Source organism: Passer domesticus, chromosome 4 (genome assembly GCF_036417665.1).
Source record: "Passer domesticus isolate bPasDom1 chromosome 4, bPasDom1.hap1, whole genome shotgun sequence".
NCBI classification, from domain to species: Eukaryota; Metazoa; Chordata; class Aves; order Passeriformes; family Passeridae; genus Passer; species Passer domesticus.
This window is the reverse complement of record NC_087477.1, coordinates 21,868,811-21,880,826: the sequence shown is the minus strand read 5'-3', so window position 1 is coordinate 21,880,826 and position 12,016 is coordinate 21,868,811. Positions and strand designations below refer to the sequence as shown.

Sequence of the window (12,016 nt, the reverse complement as noted above, 5' to 3'; positions counted from 1 at the left end):
TAAAGAAGATTTTCTCTTGATCCTTCCTTGCCCCTTTGTCTTGATTTTCCTTTCTATCCTTAGGCTTGCTTCAATTGCTTTTTTTGTTTCTCTCAATGGTGCATTGTTGGGATTCTCTCCTAAATCTTGATTAATTTCTCATAAGCACCCTAACAACTCTCATGTGGCAGACGTGCATCCAAACCAAAATTAGGGCAACATGTCCCGGCCAAACAGTCAGGAGGGATAGGGATCAATTCCACAAAGGCACAGCATATTCCATTCTCTTACAAATTCTGTGTCAGGCCAGCTGAATGCCTTGGAGACTTTTCTTGTTTGATGTCATGGGTTTTAGTCCTCTGCAGTTTCATTTTTTCCAGAGCATGCACCTATCTGCTAGAGATCCAAATGAAACTCAATGACCTACAATAGATTTGTGTGTATAGAATTGTTATTGACTTCTTTTGCATTAATAATTTTTAACCATCAATTCTGTTAAATTTCAGGTGCATTCTGATATAAAAAGAAAATTCATTTAAAAGATTTTTTAAGAGACACTGCAGAAAACTGAAATGAAAGGGGAAAGGAAGAGAAAATCAAATAGGAGAAAACTAACCAAAGAAAATTCAGAGGGCAAATCTAGTGCAGAGCCAAAATTAAAAGTCAGAAGTGATGATGAAACGTGAAGCAGCCCCACACACACGATTCATCCAGGAGCTGGGACTGTGGGGACTGTTACACAAGACTACAGCTTCAACAATGGAAACCTGACTGGGAATTTTCTGCAGTCCTATGAGCCAGAAGGCATATCTAAGCTTGAATTAAGTAAAATCAAATTAGAGCAAACAGAACAACCTTTCAACAATCTTTGCTAATTTCCTTTCTTTCTGTAATTTCAGAAGATTTGAGTTTGGAAATGTTGAATTAAGCTGAGTTTCATTTAAAAATATTTCAGGTACTACATGCATGGCGCTCTAATAGAAAAACTATCTTCTCAAATCTGTATTTATTTTTTAATCCGTATTCCTAGCACTTTGAGATATTTTTATGCAGAACTGTCATAGTTCAACACTCATTTGGACTGGTTTAGTTAAAATACTCAGGGAGAATCTTTTAGCTGAGAAAAAGAAAGTTGAGAGAGGATCCCATCAAGATGTACAAAATTGGTATTATGACAAACACAGAACTGTTGTTTGCTGAATTTCACAGAACTAAAACTGGAGAGCAACCACTGAAACTAAGAGACATTAATAAATTAGGAGAAAAACCTACCTTTTTCTTTTTTTCACAGTGGGCAATAAACTTCTGCAATTTATGGCCAGAGCATGCTGAAGAGAAAACACCATGAGTAGATTCAAAGCAGAGTTAAGCTTGGAGAGCTATTTGCAGGAACAGGCAAAGGCGTCTCTTTTCTGTCCCTAACTCAGAGGGATTCCAGGGAATACAGGGGGAAGACAGGACTACATACATTGGCCATGTTTTGTATACTCCCTAAATGGCTTTTGCTTCTCTCCCTCTTTAAAGCAGACCAATTATCTTAATCTCTTTTCAAAAAACAGCAGAAAATATAAACTATTCATAAATTTACCTGGATTTCTCACCAAACACAGCCAAACCACAAAGGCAAGATTTATGGGGCTTTATGGGGTTTTATGGATTTAAAGTGTAGCCAGAAAACAAAATAATACAATGCAAAAAAAAATTTCAATTTTATTTTCTATGTTTCTTCAAGACATTACTGGAAAGAACAGGAATGAAAACCAGGGTTTTCAAACAACTGTCTTAAGTTTTCAATTAACATAATAAAATAGTTAGCTAATTCAATTTTCTTTTATTTCAGATTACTTGCAGTCTAGATTCTGCTTTTGTCATCATCTAAACACTTGAAGGAAATTTATAACTAAATTTGGGTTACTTTGTTGGCTGTTTTAACATTCAAGTCACCGTTAAAAAGGCAGCTCCTACAGGCACATTAAATTCTCTCCTAGGAAAGAACAGAATTACAGAGTCAGAATGCTGCAAACCTCCCAAATGTCTGTCTGTGCCTACTTGTAAGTGTAAAAACTTTATGCATTTGCTTTGGTATTTTTGTTTATTTTGGCCATTTGGCACTATGTATGACAAACTAGATAGGCAATACATCAGAATGGTAAGTCAAGATTTCAACATTATATTCCTCTGCAGTTATTTCCAGGGAAAATAAGCACAAATCATAAAGCTGTTCAGCTACCCAAGGCCCTCACAAAACAAAGTTAAATTTCCAAGAGCTTCCTGAGAACGTAAGGAAAGATATACCTTTAAAAATATGTACTGATGGCTCATAGTGCTTGTGCATTTAAAATACTTCTAAAATTTCTTTAACATGAGATAAAAAATTGATAATATTAATTATTATTAATCTTCACTTCTAGAACAGATTTCCAAATTCCTATTGCTACATTTTTATGAGGGAAAATATACACAATCTTACAGATACTTTTCTCAGGCTTATATGAAATAATATCAAAACCATATGTGACTTGCAGATTTTTTATTAAAAATTAGAAACACAATAAATCTGTTTTGTCAAATAAGAATTTGTTGTTTTGACATTTTTTTTATATAGACAAGGCTTAATCATTCCTATAGGCAGAAGCAAAAAAAATGTAAATTTATCTTACATTTAATGTTTGCTCTTATTAAGCAAGGTGTCCAGAAGGGGTCTCAGACTGTTGCTTCCTCACATGTTTTATCTTCTGGCTATCTCATAGATTTATTGCTTTTTCTCTTACATCAGCTGTAACCTGGACAATATTGTCAATTGTGACTCAATAAATCAGTGCAGCAAGCAGCAGACTAGTGAAGAAGAGTTCAGGTGTAGAAAGTGAAACAAATGGGAAGAAAAATGGTGATTTCATGTTTGCCCATCTATCTTGTCTATAGATTTAGAATGTGTTACTAAGGGGGAAAACAAAGGAATATTTTAAAATGTTATTTAGATAATTATTTTTCAGAAATTTAAATTTTCATTTAGCATCATCATAGCAGAGGCTGAGATACTGTGTTGTAACCAGAAACCTTTTCAGTATCTTTTAAATTTGTATAATGCTTTTTGAATAAGATTTAAAAGTTGATATCACCTTAAAAAGCTGTGAAGAAACTCAGTATATTGTTGCTTAATTTGGCATCATATAACAGTGTTTACATTTGCATCAGAGAGGGGAGCATAGGGAGTGTGATTCTGAGAAGTGAAGTCATCTTATACATACAATTACAATACAGCATGCATTTTGAAGGTATAAGTATTGTAAATTACGCTGCCACTTTTTTTCCAAGAGGAAGGAAGAAAAATTCTGTGAAATTCTCTTATTATACCAGAACTTGCCTTTTTTGTCTAAAAATCTCAATTTTTAAGTGATTCTTCTCCTAAAATGAGCTGGATTAAACATTCTTACAAAGATTTTATCTTCCACTCTCATACAAAGCTCTACAATGTGAATAAAATTGTGTGATTTGAACAACATATGTTTGCAGAAAAATAAATGTTACTTCCATGTATGTTGCAAGTTTGTAGCCTAGATTCTTAACTTGCAATTATTAGCAATGATATTTGATTTAGAATCTTTGATTATTGTTTCCAATCACAATTAAGATAAAATGTATCATTATGTTTCAGATTGAATACCAATAAAACAATCTTCAGGACATTACAAAAAATCTCTACTTTCCTGGGACCCCTCTGAAGGCAGACAGAGATTTTCAAGCTATTCTCTTGATACACAGATTTTCTAAAATGTACTCTTATATTTAGGTTCCTAAACTATTGTAAAAATCTATTTTTAGTTATTTCAAAGAAAAACATAAAAGAAAATAACCTGGCACTCACATAATCATTTCCATCCCTCTGGCAAAGGTAACATTGATAGTGAATTAAAGTTCCTTTTTCCACCCTGTCTTGTTTGGCTTTCTTGCTCTTAATTAAATAGTTCACACCATCACTGTGAGGCAGAAAGTGAATTGTTTTAATAGTGTTAAAATAGGAGATTAAAAAGGTCCAGTTGATATTTTATCTCCCACCCTGGTTTACCATCACATTAGAACCCATAACATTAAATTTTATCTCCTCTGTAAATTCTAGGAATGTTTTTCAGCTGTGAGATGGTGCTGAAGATACAGGAGTTGTAAACTACTTGGAACATCTTTCCTGTGTTGTTGTGCCTCCTGGAAGCTTTCTGGAGTGGGGTTACCCTGGCTGGATTCCAGGAATCCAGAAAAGTGAGTGATGAACACTCTCACTCCCCTCTGCAGCTGGGCAGATGAGAGAAAATATAACAAAGGGTTCATGAGTTGAGACAAGGACCTGGAGAGATCACTCACTGATTACTGTCATAGGCAAAACAGGCTCAAATTAGAGACATTAATTGAACTTATTACTGTCAAAATCAGAGCAGGGTAATGAGAAGGAAAATAAAAACTTCTAAACACTGCTGTTCTTCCTCCACTGCTTCCTCCTCCCCCAGCAGTGAAAGGAGATGGGGAATGGGGGTTAATGGTCAGTTTGTCATCCATGGCATTTCCCACTGCCTGGGGAGAGGAATCCTTCCCCTGCTTTAGCATGGGCTTCCCCTCTGCAGGGAGACAGCTCTCCATGAACTTCTCCAATGCAAGTCCATCCCACAGGCAGCAGTTGTCCCAAACTGCGGCAGCATGGATCTCTCTTCCAAGGGGTGCAGCCCTTCAAGCACAGGCTGCTCCAGCATGGGAACAGGGCCCTTCTCTCCATGAGCCTGCCACAGGGTCACAGCCTCCCCCAGGCACCCACCTGCTCCAGAGTGGGGCTCCTCCAGGTGCTGCAGGTGGATCTCTGCATCCCTGTGGATCTGCAAGGGCTGCAGGGGCACAGCTGCCTCACCATGGGCTGCACCGTGGGCTGCAGGGCAATCCCATCACTGGTGCCTACAGCACCTCCTGCACCTCCTTCTGCACTGACCTTGGTGTCTGCAGAGCTGCTCCTCTCAGGTATTCTCACCCTCTTGTCTGGCCACAATGACAGCTGCACAATAACTTTTCTTGTGTTTTCTTCATTGTAAATCTGTTATCACAGAGATGTTACCACCGTTTCTAACTGGCCCAGCCCTGGCCAGCAGCACATGGTATTTGGAGCTGCCAGGGGCTGGCTCTGCCAGGCACTGAGGAAGCTTCCAGCAGCTTCTCACAGAAACCACCCCTGTAAGCCCCACTGCTACCAAAACCAGGCCATGCAAACACACTGTCAGGAAGGCCTGGGGAAAAAAAAAAGAGTTCTAGAATGTTTAGGTTAACTTATTTATTCAATGCTTAGGGACGTCATGTGCCGCCAGATACAAACCATAGGGCATGTCAAGCATATATTTGATCACTTATTATAAGTAATATTCTTGTATGCATAACAGTCATTTGAAGTTTCAACAGTAAAACAGGTAAAATTATAATAAGAAATAAGGTGTGAAATACTGTCAGACAAAAGTGGTTTATTTCTAAATAAACTTAATAAAGATGGTTTATTTCTAAATGCTCTAACTGGACAAAATTTGAAATCTTTCTCGAGCTCATTGACTACAGTGGGACTGATGAAAAGCAAGCAAACAAGGTTCTGGCTGAACAGCATAGCCATAAAAAATAATTGAATTATAAATTTAAAATAAAAAATAATGCACATTTATAGTGAAAACCAAAATATATTGAATGCATAAGGTAATATATTAAATCTACATAAGGTAGAATTACAGCCATTTACCTGATTTGAAGGTGATCAACAACATGTGATCTGTAAAATAATTCAAGTATTAATTTTCTCTCTCTCTCTTTTTTTTTTTTTTTCTTCTTCTGATTTAGGTGTTTTTTTTATTATCTGCAATGGTATGATTTTGGTTTTCATTGAGTAAGTGGCTTGTATTTCCATACCCAGACTAATAATTCAAGTAACAAGCAGCTCATGGAATTGGAAACAACTAAATGCTTTTTGTTTCTAGGTTGCTGGCGTGTCTCTCTCTCTTCTACATGTAATGGCAAAATATTTGGCATTCAAGAGAAATGCACAAACTAGATTAATCTAGTTTACCAGAAGTCATAAATGAAATTCATATGAAAACACAAAGCCATCCTCTTTCCTCTAAACTCTCAAACACCTCAACCAGTGATTAATTTATTCTTAATTCAAAAATTTCAGGACTTTTTCCAAGGTAGAAAAAGATTACTTTCTTTTTTTTGTACTCACACACAATTAGAGACCTGTGCAGTGTGCGTCCAAGAAACAAAAAAAAAGGCGGTCTTGAAAGCCGTTTTTTAATTTCTTTCTGTTCTTTTCCAAGCTGCTAGCAGCAGAGGGTACGATTGAAACCTTGCTTTATTGATAGGTAAGTCACCTACAATAAATATCTATTTTACTTCATTTTTGGTTGTAAATCAGAATGGATTTTCCTGTGGGTTTGGTCATGCAAATCCCAATACAGATATTATTTCTTAATTACAACTATAAAATTCTGAAATACTACAGAGGTATCAGCTGAGACTGCAATGGCCAAAATCTGACTTTTCAGTCCTCTGTGCATAGTTGAGTTAGTTCAGGGATGTAAAAGTTGTCTTGCTGTTAAGCTGTATTTTTTCACAAATCCACTTGACTCTCTTGTTGGATTATCTGGTTGTGTGGATTTACTTTCTCAATTCAACATGAACCATTGAAAATCTCTGGAAGTTGATATTAGCTGTTGGAAAGCTTTTGGAAATTTATATTGAAAATATACCTGCCACATACTTGCTTGTGACAATGTCTTTTAATAAGAAATTCCCTAGTTAGTCAAGATCCAGAGGAAGATAATTAGTAGGGTAGTAACACTGTCATAAGGCATCACTTATTTTTCTGACACTTGTAGTGGTAGGACTGCTGCACAAACTCCAGAAATTTGCTCAAAAAATCAGCTTCCCTCCCTGTATTTTTCTCATGCATCTATGCAGGAAAAAAAAAAATCCACTGAAGATATTCCTATATTTCTCTCACAGGACTAAGAAATCATTTTTTCCTCTGAAAATTTGTCAGACTCTATCCACAAATTTTCTGTGTTTGGAAAATGATTTGTAAGTCTAGCCACCATTAACATCCACAAATTTGGGAGTAGAGAATGTTTTATTACCTGATCTGAGCATGTCAGTTCTAAAGTGGTTCCTTCACTGGTGCTACAAAACATCTTCATCCCTGGAAGTTCTTTCTAACTATTGCTCTGATGATGTTAGTATTGATTTTCTGTGGTATTGCAGATATGGAAGGAAGAGTGCTTCTTATTTCCTGTTGCATCTGCACTACTTGGGTTATCCATAGCACTGTGGATATTTATAAATCTTCATAACCACGTGGTCATTTCATTATTCCAATATTGTTATCTTTGCTTTTTTATTTATGCTAATATTTTGAGCAGAGATTTCATACACATACACTTAGAATAAATCAAATAGGAGGAACTGCTAATGTAATACATTCGTTAGGATACTTTTAGAGGAGTTACTGACTACTACAATTAGCAGGTTTAGGGCAAATATAATTTTAATTTTTTTTGAAAGCATGGAGCTTATCCAGCAAGTCCTTCATTGGTTTCATAAAGTGCATGCAGCTCTCAAACCATTGAGTCTGTCTGAAAGAAGATACTTATAGCAGATGAAAGATACTGAAAATACATAGCAGATGAGAGAGGGAGGGAACTGAGTACTTTGGGTAATAGTTTAGAGATGGAGCAGATAAATACTTATTAACTTGAAGATTAACATGTTGCTCTTTGCACCTGTGGTGAATCTGAGTTCTAATAGTGAACTCAACAACAGGAGCGCTTGTCTATCAATGTAGTTATCAGGAGTGGCTAACATTAATTTGGGTAATTAGTGAGTAATACTGGAGAGTTTAACTTTCAAATATTGCATTCAATGAGGCCTTCTTACCTAGCACTGGAGGGATGAGTTTCTAAGAGTTAATTCCTCAGGGATAGCAAATCAATGGAGACATCATTTGTATTTCTTAGAGACTAGACACCAACTTCAAAGAGGGATGCTCAAAACCCTTCAAAGCCTAGTGCCTGGAAAGTTTCAAGTGCACAGAGGATAGTAAGAGAAGGCTTTAAAAGGACAGCTAAACACTAAGTGGGTATGGAGAACACCTGAAGTTGTGAAAAGGTGAAGCAGCTGGTCTCGTGTTTTTTTGCAGTCAGTTTTGGGATAAGGGTGAGATTTCAGCTTGCTGGTGGACATGTTTCTTTGTGACTGCTGTATGTTATCTGTGTCATGCCTTGTCTCCAGGGTGTAAAAATAATGATGATAATTTTTCAGTTCCAATTTTTGCTCAATACTTAAGTATATGTTTAACTCCTCTGGGGTGCTAGTGTTGTTTTTTTTGAAAGTTTGTATGCTGTTGTCTCAGTTTGTTTTCTCTCTGAATTTTTTTTATCTTTGTTAGGACTTAGATGTTTTATCTGAAGGTAAGTGTTCCTTCTTATTCAGGCTTCTGGAAGAGACAGAGAAAAGTATGAGGATTTGAGGTAGTGCCACTTAAGCTTCTAAACTTAATAAATAGAGAGATCTTCCTACTTCTTTGTGTCTTCCACTTTCCTGTTCATAATTCTGTTGCACAGAGAGTCTGTGATGAGTATGTACCACTTTACATTTGTCTTTTGTTTTTTCTTCTCTGTATATTGTTTTTAAGAAAGAAGATGAGGGCACGTGACGCTAAATCATTTAGGAAAATGGATATTTATAAGAACACTTTGTGAATCTTAGGCAATCTGCAAAGTTCTTATGATTCTTGGTTTTTGGAGGGTATTAGGGTGTTGGTTTTTGTTGCTGATTTTTATTTTGGGTTGGGTTTTTTGTTTCTTCGTTTGGAGTTTTTTGAGTGTGTGTTCCATGTAAGAATTTTGAACAGTCAGTCCATATAATGCATTTTAAAATGGTTAAAACCTAACTTATAAATAATAAACCTACCTTCTACAGCTGTAGACAATAATCACCCTGAAATGCTGTTGATTTTTACATGTTAGAGTGGGTTTTAAGTAGACTACGTCCATCAGGATGAGAGGAAAATATTTTAGAAAGGTGCAGTTTCTAGCACTTTTAATAACTTGGCTACAACACCAAAGTTAGTGAACAACAATCTAAGTTGAGACTGTGTTGAGAATGTATTACAAACAGAAGCTTTGGTATTTTACTGTTTATTTCCTGCCCTGTCTTTTTGCTTTCCCCTTCCCAGTTGTCTGCTGGATGGCTATAAACTATGTTAGCTCAGAACCAGCAGTCAAAGGTGGTTTGATCAAATGAAGATATTTAATATAACTAATATTCACTAAATAGAGCCGTAACCAAGGCATTAAGTTAAAAATGCCTTCCATGCTTATATGTCTATAAGCAGTTTGTAATTTGTGCCTCCTGCAATTATGTGGCTTTCTACAAACTGGGGGTTACTGGGAAACATGCAGTGCATTTTAATGCTGCTGGTACCTCCATATGCTCTATAAGGCTTTCTTTCTTTTTATTTTCTGCGGGTTTTTTGTTTTGATTTGGGGTTTTTTGGGAATTGTTTGGTTTTTGTTCATTTGTTTTGGTTTTTTGGTTGGTTTCTTTTTTATTTGTTTTTATATTTTTAATCTTTCCTTTTGAAACATTTTGCTGGATTTATTTATTCACTTGATTTTCTTTTTATCAAGATTTGAAGGGGAGCAGGGATAGAGTAGATAAGAAAGGGGAAAATTATTAGTAAATGTGAGAAAGCTGTCTTCTCTCTTATTATTATATTCTCTAAATGTCCACTGATAGTTAACTAACACTTAGGCAAGGCATGACTCTGTCATTGTGAAAAATGTCAACACCACATTGCAAAAATTCTGACTCATATTGTTTATAAAATTTTACAGGTCTCTCAGGGAATATACTTCAGACATGAATTTTATAAGAGAAAACAAAAATAATTGCTTTCTTGTAAAATTCTGCTTTTCTTTTCAATGAATTTGTCATGGTTTAGCCACAGCCAGCAAGCCCACAGCCATTCACTCACCAGCAGGTTCAGGGAGAGAATGGGTAGGGTAAAAGCCTGAGAACTCATGGGTTGAGATAAAGACAGTTTAATAGGGAAAGCAAAAGCCATGCAGACAGGAAAAGCAAAACAAGACCTTAACTTACTTCTTCCCATGGCAGGGAGGTGTTCAGCCATCTTCAGGAGAGCGGGGCCCCATCACAGGTAACAGTGGCTTAGAAAAGCAAATATCACCACTAGAAATGTTCTTATATTTCTTCCTTCTTCCCCCCGCTTTATATACTGATATACAATGATGTCACATGGTCTGGAATTTCCCTTTGTCTGCTGGGGTCACCTGTCCTGGCTGTGTCCCCTCCCACCCTCCCAGGCACCGCCAGCTTCCTCAGCATGGATGATACAGACAGCAGAGAAGGTCTTGGCTCAGCAATAACAAAAACATTTCTGTGTTATCAACCCTGTGTTCAGCACAAATCCACATAACCCCATACCAGCCACTGGGAAGAAAATTAACTCTATCCCAGCCAAAAGTAGCACAGAAGTCCTTACTGATTTATCTCGTGGACAAACTGTCATGTACTATGTTTGCACACTTTGTTTGTGTTTATATAAATACAGTTTATTTGCAGATCTGATCTGAAGTAGTCCATCATGCATTAGAGTAAATCTTACATAAATTGAAATCTTTCAAAAGAGGAACATTATGAAATATAGGAGACATTTTATAAATTTCTGGGTTGTTTGGGTTTTTTTTTAATAAATAGTATAGTTTATTCTCTTACATCACTTCAGAAGAAACTTGTTAAATTCTGAGGATATCAGAATGATGTTGGTTGGTTGGGTTCAGTTTTGTTTTTTCTGGCTAAATTTGTTCTGCGTTCATGTCTGACAAGCAAAACAACTTCTAGGTGAACCAGACTGTATCTAAATAAAAATTATTTAAAACCAAAAGAAAGCATAAATTAACCAGAAGGAACATCCCTTTCTCTCTGTGCAAGGTTAATTGCTTAATCCTTTTTCTCAGGTTATACAAATTCATCAGTGCCCAGTGGGCCTGCCTGTCATTGCTCTGAACCTTACACAGTCACTTAGCTTCTACAAAATAAGTGGAAAGACATATAAAATTATATCAAATCAGAATGGTCTTATTTTACAGCAGTTCTATTATGGCATAAAGAACTACATAAATTACAGCAGAAAAAAGAGACTTTTTCTGTCCTGACATTTGATGCAAGGTAGAGCCTTGGTATAAATTCAGCAGTTCCTTTCCATTTTTGTTTGTTTGTATGAAAGACTTGAGGTTTTCAGGAGAAACACTAATCTGAAGTGTTAGAACCTGCAAGGCTCCATCTGAGTCATGCTGACAGGTGAGAGTAAACAAGTATAAAAATGGAAAGTGTTTCTCTCCAGACAGGGGGGAGTTTCTACCTAAGTGTGGAAAACAGGGCTATCTTCTCATACTTGGTAACTGTTTAATCTGAGTTTGGGCTGAACCTGCCTTTAGCCAATTATTTAAATTTATTGAGTAAATGGGCACTTTTAATGGAGAAATTTCTAGATGACTGAAATCTACAATCAAAACCTCTGCTGAGCTAACTTGTCTAAAAAGGATTCTTTTAACACAAAATTTTGCATCTTTTTATCATTGCAACATAAAGAGAAAGTGTCTTAAATACTTCTAATGACAAAATTCTACAATTATGTCATTTATGTCTATAATTATGTCAAATTTGTATAAAACTAGCCATTTCTAATCAATTTATGATTTTTTTCCTATTAAATATCCTATGATAATCCTTTCTTGCAAGTAGAAAAAAATCACTGAATCATTAGGGTTGTAAGTCACCTCTGAGATCACCCAGTCCAACCCTACAGCCAAGGCAAGGTCACCTAGATCAGGAATGTGTCCAGGTGGGATTTGAATGTCTCCAAAGAGGGACACCTCCCTGGGCAGCCTGTTCTAGTGCCCTGACACCCCCAGTGCAGAATTTTTCCTCAAGCCGAGGTAGAACT

General features: G+C 36.3%; 1 long non-coding RNA gene across 2 annotated transcripts; it reads right to left on the bottom strand.

The window, feature by feature from the left end:
• Nucleotides 1-1,664: 1,664 nt before the first annotated feature.
• LOC135298687 (uncharacterized) lies at nt 1,665-10,341 on the bottom strand. Of its 2 annotated transcripts, XR_010360736.1 has the most exons (6): nt 10,150-10,341; nt 5,735-5,764; nt 4,949-5,050; nt 4,781-4,847; nt 2,640-3,956; nt 1,665-1,963 (listed from the first exon to the last, which is right to left on the bottom strand). It is a non-coding gene; the product is annotated as an uncharacterized LOC135298687 (long non-coding RNA). The 2 variants fall into 2 exon arrangements; XR_010360735.1 differs by lacking the exon at nt 4,781-4,847.
• Nucleotides 10,342-12,016: the final 1,675 nt, after the last annotated feature.